This window comes from Aedes albopictus, chromosome 3 (assembly GCF_035046485.1).
Source record: "Aedes albopictus strain Foshan chromosome 3, AalbF5, whole genome shotgun sequence".
Classification (NCBI taxonomy): Eukaryota; Metazoa; Arthropoda; class Insecta; order Diptera; family Culicidae; genus Aedes; species Aedes albopictus.
The window spans coordinates 11,351,368-11,361,057 of record NC_085138.1 but is presented as its reverse complement, the minus strand read 5'-3'; positions in this window follow the sequence as shown (position 1 = coordinate 11,361,057).

The following is a 9,690-nucleotide window of genomic DNA, read 5'->3' as shown; positions in this document are numbered from 1 at the left end:
GGGACTGCGATAAGGTGACGGACTCTCATGTCTACTCTTCAACATCGCGCTGGAAGGTGTGATGCGACGAGCCGGGCTCAACAGCCGGGGAACGATTTTCACAAAATCCGGTCAATTTGTGTGCTTTGCGGACGACATGGACATTATCGCTAGAACATTTGGAACGGTGGCAGAACTGTACACCCGCCTGAAACGCGAAGCAGCAAAGGTCGGACTGGTGGTGAATGCCTCAAAAACAAAGTACATGCTGGTAGGCGGAACCGAAAACGACCGGATCCGTCTGGGTAGTAATGTTACGATAGACGGGGATACTTTCGAGGTGGTTGAGGAATTCGTCTACCTCGGATCCTTACTGACGGCTGACAACAACGTGAGCCGTGAAATCCGGAGGCGCATCATCAGCGGAAGTCGGGCCTACTACGGGCTCCAGAAGAAACTGCGGTCGAAAAAGATTCACCCACGCACCAAATGCATCATGTACAAAACGCTAATAAGACCGGTGATCCTCTACAGGCACGAGACATGGACCATGCTCGAGGAGGACCTACAAGCACTCGGAGTTTTCGAGCGACGCGTGCTAAGAACGATCTTCGGCGGTGTGCAGGAGAACGGTGTGTGACGGAGAAGGATGAACCACGAGCTCGCTGCACTTTACGGCGAACCCAGCATCCAGAAGGTGGCCAAAGCCGGAAGGATACGTTGGGCAGGGCATGTTGCAAGAATGCCGGACAACAACCCTGCAAAGCTGGTGTTTGCAACTGATCCGGTTGGCACAAGAAGGCGTGGAGCGCAGAGAGCACGATGGGCGGACCAGGTGGAGCGTGACTTGGCGAGCATTGGGCGCGACCGAGGATGGAGAACGGCAGCCACGAACCGAGTATTGTGGCGTACTATTGTTGATTATGTCTTGTCTTAATGATGTTGAACAAATAAATGTATGTATGTACATAGATGATTGTCTCATGGAAAATTGCACGTTAAGACAGCTTACGGATGATTGTGTTGTTTCTGTAACGGGATCAATAGCAGTTGATCTGCAAGGACCACTACAGGATACTTTGGACAATTTGTCTACTTGAGCTCTCAAGCTGGGTATCGAGTTCTCTCCGGAGAAAACTGAGATGGTTGTCTTTTCTAAAAAGCATAAACCGGCTAAGTTTCCGCTCGTTCTGATGGGTAAGACAATCACTTATAGCATGTCTTCTCAATATCTCGGCGTCTGGTTCGACTCCAAATGCACTTGGGGGAAGCATATTGTGTATCTGATACAGAAGTGCCAAAAGCGAATCAACTTCAAGCGAACTATTACCGGAACACGGTGGGGAGCGCATCCGGAAGATCTGATCAGGCTGTACCAAACAACCATTCTGTCGGTTTTAGAATACGGTAGCTTCTGTTTTCAATCCGCGGCGAAAACACACTTGCTGAAGCTTCAACTGGTTCAGTACCGTTGCCTTCAGATCGCGTTAGGTTGCATGAACTCGACTCACACAATGAGTTTAGAGGTACTTGCTGGTGTACAGCCTCTGACAGACCACTCTGCAGAGTTGTCGTTCCGGTTCCTCATCCGATGCGAGGTTGTAAATCCATTGGTCATAGAAAATTTTGAAAAGCTGCTCGAACAGAATCCTCAAACTCGTTTTATGAGTGTGCTGATGTTAGAGTTTGATGATTGTGTTGTTCTTTGCTGTGTATGGCAGCATAATCGATCGCGTTCGCTACTGTCTCGAGTGAAAATCAAAACAATAGATGCGCGGGAGTTTAGTGTTCAATATTGTGTTGTTCTCTGCTGAGTATTGTGTTGTTCTTTACAGAGAAGAACATTAATCAAGGCAATTAGATGATCGGCATTGAACCACAAAAACCCCACAACAATTGGTGAGATCTTTCCAATATTATTCATTTATAAATAACTCTACTTCAGTATATTTACTTTATAACTGCATATAAGTTGAAAATTCGCTATTTTCAACATCCTTTCATCTATTGGAAGATGCTTCAGTTCTGGGCTCTTTCTAAGTTGATGAAGGGATTTATAAATGCTTGCAAGGACTTGGCCAGGTGTGTGGAGCTGAGTGAATCTATGACATTGTAGATAGTAGCGACATCAGCAATGTCAATGGATATATTCAACTTTGCAACTCCATCCAAGATTTGTGCAAGTATTCATGCTATGCTATGCTATGCTATGCTATGTGCTGATGTTAGAGTTTGATGCAGTACGTTCCTTGTTTTCGTTGTCCGCCTTTTGGTTTTCTTGTTCGCCCCTGTCTGTCGTTGTCCAATAAAGTCCTTTCTTTTTGGTTCCGTTACAGATATGGACAATTTGTACCATCAATGTTTTAGTATAAGTTAGAAAATTATTTAGTGTTAAACCCATAAATCCCTCTTTAACCATTTTTTTTCCAATCCTTAACCTCGAAACAGCCGCGAGTACTTCGGCTTCCCAAACTAACATAGAATTAAGGCCATAATAAATTGTAAAATGTAAAATCAATGTAAAAACAAAAGATTCCGAGCCTTCCAAATAAACGAATAAGTAAAAAAAAATCTCAATAAGAACCAAACCAGCGCACCTGACCTTCTTATTTTAAGCTTGTTACAAGTGAGGAAAAACAAAACAAATATTACACTATCGTTGGAAGTTCACTTCTCAAGATTTGTGAAGATCTGAAGTTCTGGTGCAATATGGAGCTGATATTTCAAGACGTTTGTCCTTAAATATAAATGCATCAGTGTCCATGGCACATTGTTAATCCTGCTCGCTTCATATTTGTGCAAACATTTTTGCTAGCCACGAACTGATAACACATTCGAAGTGTGATGCGATAATGCATGTTCAAAAAAATTGATGAGACTATAGAATTCAGTCACTTTTGGGCAACATTGTAACGTTTGTAGGTTTCCTAGAAAAGGTGCCATTCGCTTACGTAAATACCATGATTTTCAACATCATGTGATAACAAGTTGCAAATGAACTAGGGTATGAGTACCTTTCTTTATGATATCCATCCTATTTTAAAAAGCAGTCGATGTGAGTACCGATGTTTTCATTCTTTTTTAACATGCGTGCTCCCTGCTAACAAAAACAAATATAAAAGCAAACTAATGCCACTGAATGGGACTACGATTTAAATGGGTGCGGTTACCTTATGCTGAGCGAAACCAATCCCATTTGAGAGTATAAATATCACAGTGTCTAGCAAATCAGAGCGTCAGTATACGCAGCACCAACAGTTTCGACAAGTCATTCTTAAGAAATGAAAAAACATGGCAATAAAGTTTATCATTGTGACTTTTGCGTTGGCTTTCTGTTGCGTGGCTAAACTGGTAAAAAGCGGAGATGATTATCTCAAACGAGAGACACCTAGTGAAAGCTGGTTTGGTTTTGAACTGCTGATAACCCATCTGGAGTTTATCGAACAGAAGTTAACAAAATTGGATAACCTTGAACAGAAACTAACCAAATTTGATATTCCCGAAAAGAAGATAAAAAAAATAGATACGGTAGAACAGAGGTTGTTCAAAGTGGAACAGATAATGGGGAAACAGGCGAAAAATGTATTCTGGTCATGTTCGGAAGTACCACTCAAAATTTCGGGGAAATATCGACTTCAACCCGACTTTTACGAACAACCATTTGTGGGCTTTTGTGAACAGAAAGATTATGACGGTGGATGGCTCGTTATTCAACAACGTTTCGATGGATCGGTCAATTTCTACCGCAACTGGGCGGACTATAAGAATGGTTTCGGAAAAATTGATGGAGAGTTCTGGATAGGGCTCGAAAGGCTGCACAAGTTGACGAAGAATAAACCTATGACACTAATGGTGGAAATCGAGGACTATGATGGCAATTATGGTTATGCTATATATGATGAATTTGGAACTGGCAATGAAGCTGAGCAGTATGTGCTCCAACGACTAAGCGGGTATTCAGGGTCTGTACCCGAGCAGAAGAGAAAAACAACAGCATAACAAAATGCGTTATTTTGGCAAAATAACTGCATAACGGAATTAGTAATTTTCATGTTATTAACATAACATATTGAGTTATAAACTTGGCTGTCATAAGCGGCAAAATAACAAGTCACATAACAAAAATTCGTTCCTGAAAAATCAATTTAATAGCATGTTTTGTTAGTGGCAAAAACAACTTAATAACAGTGAATTTGGGAAATATTTCAATAACAAATTTTGATATTAAAGAGTTATTGATAACATTTCGAAAGCAAAATTAGGGTAAAAACTAACTTTTTTTTACTCATTTTTGGGTAATTATTTTAAGTGTGTTTTTAGAAAATAACAGGTCACATAAAAAAAATTCGAATTCATTATAAAACTTACAAACATGGACGGGATTTGAACCACCAATCCTGCTATCGTAAATTTTCAGTCGCCTTTACCCATGAGGCTATCACAGCACTTGCAGTGAGGGACGATAGAAGCTTTACTGGTTCTACGTATTGCCAGTTTCCCCATTCCCCCATTTCATGTTTGCCAGTCGCAGGACAAAAATAGACAGAGATTTGAATGCAAGATCAAACAATGAACCTCTCTCTCTTACCAACAGCGCTATCGCGGTGCGCAGACAACACTAATAACAGTGGTGGCGTTCGCATGGCCCGTCGTCGGCTGTTTCGGAACAAAGAGAACGACGAAAAAGTTGCTACCTAGTCGACTATTTATGATTGAGCTTCGTCATGGGGTGCATTTTGGCGGTGACAAAGATTCTTTCCAGACGGAGATGATTTTTTTTAATTTTTTGTTTTGTTCGCGTTGTGAGAACGGCGATTATACACGTACCTACGTGAGCGAAGGTAAAAGGTAATTATATCATATGCCGATATGATTACTTCTGCAGATGCTGTTTAGTTTTATTCTGTTTTAGATTATTTTTAGTAATGAAAAAAGATATTTATGACTTAATGTCAAACAATATATGATCGAATAATAATAGATCGAAAGAAAAAAGTTATAATAGACAAATACAATCATCAATTGAGCAGAATTGTCTGTATAGTTGACATTTTTATTGATTAGAGTTATTTAGTAGGAACCATATTTGCTATCTCCACTCTCACTAACATTCATTACTTCGTAATACATAGTCTGTTCGGTACTTTTTGACGTTATAATTAGAGGTTAGAATAGCAGTACTGTTAAAATGACATATAAATTCAACTAATTTTACTCAATTTTGAGATAAAAAAAAACTCATTTGCAGATGTATCACTTTTTGAAGGTAAAATTTTACTTAACCTATAAGAATTGGGAATCGTAGAAAAGTGATAGGAATTTGGCACCGTAACGGGACTGGGATATTGAAAGAAGGATATTAACACAAAGATAAACATATCAATAGCTATGATGCTATATTTACCCAAAACTCAAATTATAGCAATGAATAAAATAAAAAATACGGAAGAGTCTGATGAAATTTCTAGAAGTTGCAATGCCTTTATTTTTTACTTCATAATATGAAACAGCAGACAATAAAATAAAGAAGGTAAACTATGTAATGGTTATATCTGCGATAAATTTTCTCCGATTTTGACAATATTGATCTCATGTGATCCAGATTTATTTTTTCCATCAACAACAAATCCGACTGAACCGATCTGGTCATCGTGAGTTAAGAAAAAACCCGAATTGCCATACACGTGGAATTTTCCATAGACCAGCTGCAATTGGCTTCTTTAGTGGTGTTGAGATAATTCCATATTCACAATCTACATGCCAAACTGAGCCGACATCCAAATTTTCATGAACTTTGGTACCCGGGAACCTATTTAAAAATCGATTTAAAGTTTGTATGGGAGCGATTTGTCGAATCACCCCTCGTCGCATTTCGTACTGGGCGGAGCTGTCAAGCAGTTGCCCAGCTGTCAAAAGGTGATTTCAAAAAATCTTCTTGTAATTGAATTTAGGTATCAAAATAAAGTTTTAAAAATCTGAAAAAAATCATACTGGCTTAAAAAAAGGTGCTCTTTCGAATAAAATCAAAAAATCAATATATTATTCTTAATTTGAAAACCCAATTGGTGATTGGTACAAATTAAGTACCTTACCAAGAAAAAAATGTTAAATTTAAATTTATACGTTCAATATGTAGTCCGTCCAAAGTCTTACACCGTACATCAAACCGTTTTTAATTAGATTTTGTTATAGATTTTATAGAGGCATTTTAAAATCTTCTCCTGTGTGGTAGGGATAGGATTTTTCAAAACACCATCGTTCTTCTTCTTCATGCACCATCAAATCACCAATAGCATATCTGCCCAGCCTAGGCCCAAAGTATTGACTTCAAAGTAATCATTACGAAACATAAATGTCAATTTCTTGATTTTGCTTTGGCTGAACAAGCCAAGGTTGACCGTAGCATTTTCATAATTCAAACCTCAATTTGTTCATCGAGCACATGTTCTGTTGTGCTGCACGTGGATGTAAAAGCGTTTTCAACAGTGTAATTACGAAGCATGTTTCACGAGAGACCATATTTTTTTCAATACGCTAACTCCAACAACGCCGATATTAGAATAGAGGAGCTTAGAAGCAAAGGGGTGTAAGTTACAAAAACCCACTTTCGAGTAAATGAGCTTTGAAGTTTTTCACCAGTTTTTCATCCCATTCGAAATGTATGGAGTTTCAATATCAACCCAATTTTCTCTGATTTACTGTAATTTTTCTAATCATCATAAAAATATTCTTTAAAAAGTTCCTGTGAGCTTGAAATCTGAAGATTTTTTGATATGTTCAGCTCAAACTCGACAAAACGGTCACTTACACCTCTTTGCATCTGGGCCCCTCAATAGCATAAGGATATGTTCCAGAAAATTTGGACTTTTGGGAATACCGCGTAACCCAATCGTTCTATTCGCATAACCAATCAATAAAAAAAAGATTTCTTATTCAAACGAGTCGAAGTTCACTTAAATCAGTTCAAAGTTGAAAAAATATGAGTACTTTTCAGTTTTGAGGGTAGCCGGATACGCTTCCGGCATTCTACGCAATGAAAAACAAGCAAAACTGCAGCTGTTTCCTTATAAGCATTTTCTGAACTTTTACCTGCTATCCATCGACCTTTTGCTCTACAAGCAATGAAAAAAAAACGAATACTTAATTAAATTTCTCATTTTTTGTAATATAGCTGAAAATTAAAATTATTTCATATTCTGATATAATTATGTTATTTTTGCAACTGATTATTTTGTTCAGTTGCAAAAATAACAAAGTTATAACAGAGTTTGTTCTGATTTATTTGTAACAAAACTAGTTACAAAAGATTATAATATATTTTGTTATAATTTAGTTTGAAAAAGTTTGAAACAGTCCATGTCATAACAAAATTATAACACAATTTGTAAGTTTTATCACATTAAGATATAATTATGATATATTCTTGTTATGTTCATCTAGTCGGGTATGGCCTCCACTATTTATGTACCTATCTTTCAAATAGGTAGATCCGACTTCATCCTCTGGAACGACAGGGAAAACATGTGAAATACAAAATATTTCTGAAAAATCCCATTCAAAACCATCTACAATTTTGGATTCAGCTGTCTGTATTAGCTTCGTTCAAACAAGTTTACTCCATAAGTTTGACATTTTTATCATTGAAATTCACATGTCAAAGGCGGAATCTGGAACGTCCCTTTGAACACCTTAAAAACCTTCAATATCGTCTGCTATGTTCTCGTTTAGATGTATGGAGGTTACTGCGCCACTTGGGCAGTGGCTGGTATTTTGGGTACTTTTCAGCTACAACTCAGTCAATTTCAGAAATTTAGCAAAACCTCTCGCCGCCCAGCAGGGACTTTGTTTTGTACACATTACAGCACCTCCATGTCACGTAATATACCACACCTCTTATCAAATGTGATACCGTAAGCGTACCATACTTTGCGCACCTAGGGCCTAACTTTGCGCACTTTTCAAAAAATCGTTAAACAGTTTTTCTGGTGCATTATGCAAACTTTTTCCCATGGAATACTAGCTAGTGATATGGGGCATGGACTTTGTCTCAGTTTGGATGTAATGATAAATGGAAGAGGAAGACAAATTGATGAGTGAATATGCAGTTGCTTTCCCTCAAATGCTGTAAATAACGTTGTAGAATGACGTAGGTTTTGATTCAAAATTTGTTTTAGTTTAGATAGCAATACCATAAAGTATGTGTGCACTCTCAATAATACAATAATAACCTAACTTGTTCCACAACAGAATGTAATATTGAAATGTTATTTATGGGCTGCATACCAATTGCTTGGTCATAACAAAATAAGATTGTCCAACAAAACATGTTATGGAAACGTAATGCCTTGATAATTCAATAATAACAAAACAAGATATAAAAACAGGTTTTGTGATTTCGTAGTTATTAATTTGATATTCCCCTCTGCTCGGGTAGCAGAATCAATGGGTGATAATCTGGGATGCATGTTTTCAACGTGGGATAATGACAATTCCAACGGCAACTGTGCAGAAGACGAAGGAGGAGCTTGGTGGTATAATGATTGTGGCAATGCGTAAGTAAATCTACAAATATTTTTAACATTTATCCTCTTGTACTCAAGTTTTTAATGTAAATGTAAATGTTTTGATGTTCTGTCATTCTAAAATCGATTTAAACGCACGCTAAAACCGCTCAATATCCAAAATGTGTAAGACCAACTCATAAGTGCATAATTTCCAGACCACATCAAAAATGTGTAGCAGTGTAACACATTCACAAAAACAGCTCGTTCGTATACTGTTCTAGATGCGAAATGTCGCTATTTTTTTTTTGTTTACCAAGGTCCTAGCTAGATTTCCGTACATTTTTTTACGATTTTATTGACGCAGGAGCTCATTTTTTGAATGTTTAAGGGTTACACATTTTTGGTGTAGTCTGGAAATTATGCATTTTAGTGCTGATCGGTTTTGGGGTGCATATTTTTGAGATGAATAACAAAAAACTTTGTAAAATTATCAGTCGTAATTTCTGGCGATTTATCAATTTTCGGACGTAGATTGGCGTTTGGATTGCTATGCCGCTTTTCTTCGCCTTGACCCTTGTCCTAGTTATTAAACTTGTTAGCCATGTTTGGGATAGCGCAAAAACATCGCATTGAAAATTGTTAAATAAAAATTTGATTGTCGTAAGAAAAGGAATTTTATAAACCAGCTGCTTTAAAAAAAGGCTTCTTTGGCAATATTCTTCACGGAATCGGAAGCATTAAAGAAGTGATTGGTGCTCTCAGTAGCTTCGCTTTCTCCACGTCCCGTCTTGCATCTGCACTCCACCGTAGATGGTACGCAAAATGAACTGTGACTCCGCTAGTAATAGTTGTTTAGAATCCGAAAAAGCACTCAACTAAAAAAAACTTCTTTTGTATTTTTTTAATAGCAATCCAAACGGACCATTCAACAGCGAAGGAGACTGGAAGAAAATTTTCTGGTATGGGCACAGAGAAGGAGTTCAGTTAAAATATTTTAGAATGATGATTAAATAAACACAATTCAACAAAACATAATACACAGATTTTGTAATACATATATTATATCGAACAAAATAAGCAGTTAAATCAAATTGAAGTGATATATTACTGCATATCGCGTATTTAACCGTCTAAAAACATCCCACTCGCTCTAATTTGTTTCTATACCCAAGCAACACGCATGTCACAGAAGAGTCACGACAACGCA